A 2,500-nucleotide genomic window follows, 5' to 3' on the forward strand; every position below is an offset into this window, starting at 1 on the left:
GCCGCACGGCGCCGCGTGCAGGGTGCGCCGGCGCGCAGCTGCGCCGCCTGCCGCCTCCGTCGGCCGGCGCGCCTGCCACTGGCCGCCCCCACCAGCCGGCTGTAGCGCGTGCGCCCACGCACCGCGCGGCCAGCACGCCGGGAGGCCCCCCCTCACCGGCCGGGGACGGTCCCACCCAGCCACCGCCGCGTATCGCTTCACACCCACATGCCATTCACGTTCGTGGGCATGGTGGGTATCGCTGAAACAACCGGTTGGTAGCTCAACCGATCGTCGCCATCACTGATTCACCTCTAGCGAGAACAACCGCACCACAACGGTTTACCAGTTGTTCATTTGCGTAACGTCACCAGCAAACGTAGACGTCCATCGCCATTTGCAAATTCAACGATTGTTGCATGCCTGTGTCAGGTGTCACGACACACTATGTCTGCCCACATACACGCAACAACATGTGCACGCTTCGCGAACACGTGGAAGGTGGCCCCCGTACGTATGCGATGTCCATTGCGCGAACGACTGTCAACCGGCCTCTGTCGCATGTCGCAGATGTGGAACGCAGTGCACCATGCTATCACGGTGTGTGAGAAGAGACGACTACGTCTGACAACACGCACCACTACATCAACAGACGGCTCATGCTGATCGCCATCCACGGCATACCATACTGCAATCCAGCTCTTATAGGGAGACGACACGTAGCTGAGTGCACAATATTTGGACCGTATGGTTCGCCGTTGTTGGCGCAGTCGTGGTACGGTCACACATGTACCACGATGTATCATTCAGTACATGAGGACCAATGTGCAGTACAGTGTGTGATTTGGACGTACAACATCAGCGGACAGTTGACACAAGCCGTACCACAACGTAGGCTGTGCTTCGCCATGCGAATGCCAATGAACAACTGCGAAGGGCATTGAGCATGTACGTCCTGCTGCCATCCGCATTACAGTGTATAGCTGCAAGGTGTTTAACATGAAGCGATACTCTGGGGACCGGGCAGTGCGAGTAGCAAACTATATTGCGGGGGTTGCAGTTAGGCAACACTACACTAATTTAACGCGTCGTATGACAATTACAGAGCGGGTTAAGGCCCAACGTGTGTTGGGTTAAGGCCCAACGTGTGTTGGGTTAAGGCCCAACGTGTGTTGGGTTAAGGCCCAACGTGTGTTGGGTTAAGGCCCAACGTGTGTTGGGTTAAGGCCCAACGTGTGTTGGGTTAAGGCGCAACGTGTGTTGGGTTAAGGCGCAACGTGTGTTGGGTTAAGGCGCAACGTGTGTTGGGTTAAGGCGCAACGTGTGTTGGGTTAAGGCGCAACGTGTGTTAGGTTAAGGCGCAACATGGGTTAGGTTAAGGCGCAACATGGGTTAGGTTAAGGCGCAACATGGGTTAGGTTAAGGCGCAACATGGGTTAGGTTAAGGCGCAACATGGGTTAGGTTAAGGCGCAACATGGGTTAGGTTAAGGCGCAACATGGGTTAGGTTAAGGCGCAACATGGGTTAGGTTAAGGCGCAACATGGGTTAGGTTAAGGCGCAACATGGGTTAGGTTAAGGCGCAACATGGGTTAGGTTAAGGCGCAACATGGGTTAGGTTAAGGCGCAACATGGGTTAGGTTAAGGCGCAACATGGGTTAGGTTAAGGCGCAACATGGGTTAGGTTAAGGCGCAACATGGGTTAGGTTAAGGCGCAACATAGGTTAGGTTAAGGCGCAACATAGGTTAGGTTAAGGCGCAACATAGGTTAGGTTAAGGCGCAACATAGGTTAGGTTAAGGCGCAACATAGGTTAGGTTAAGGCGCAACATAGGTTAGGTTAAGGCGCAACATAGGTTAGGTTAAGGCGCAACATAGGTTAGGTTAAGGCACAGTACGGGTTAGGTTAAGGCACAGTACGGGTTAGGTTAAGGCACAGTACGGGTTAGGTTAAGGCACAGTACGGGTTAGGTTAAGGTACAATACGGGTTAGGTTAAGGTACAATACGGGTTAGGTTAAGGTACAATACGGGTTAGGTTAAGGTACAATACGGGTTAGGTTAAGGCACAATATGGGTTAGGTTAAGGTACACATTGTTGTAAGGAAAGGTGTTTTGGGGGGGGGGGGGGGGGCCGGTTTGTTGATTGTGATTATCGTAAGTAAATGACTGCGGCATCATCGGATTTGCCACGTCAGGGTGCACCTTTGGCTCATAACAGGCGGCGCTCTGATTCCATGCTTGTGGCAGACCTGTGTCTTTCATTCCTGCCATTGTTTGTGTGGTGTGACAGGAGGCAGTATTGTGATGTTGGGTGCACCCCTGTGTGGGACATGTGTGGGTGTTGGTGGCTTAGCTGAGCAATGGTGGTTGTCGGAAGGGTGGGATATTCTGTTTTCCGAGTGGACCTCCCGGTCTGGTTATGATAGTGTGGATTGTCTAATGTGGCAGAGAGGATGCACTGGGTGTTGTTCCATGCTGGTGCTTACATATTGTCTGTGTGCCTGTTACAGGCAGAGAGTAGT

This window comes from Schistocerca americana, unplaced genomic scaffold, assembly GCF_021461395.2.
Source record: "Schistocerca americana isolate TAMUIC-IGC-003095 unplaced genomic scaffold, iqSchAmer2.1 HiC_scaffold_1455, whole genome shotgun sequence".
Lineage (NCBI taxonomy): Eukaryota > Metazoa > Arthropoda > Insecta > Orthoptera > Acrididae > Schistocerca > Schistocerca americana.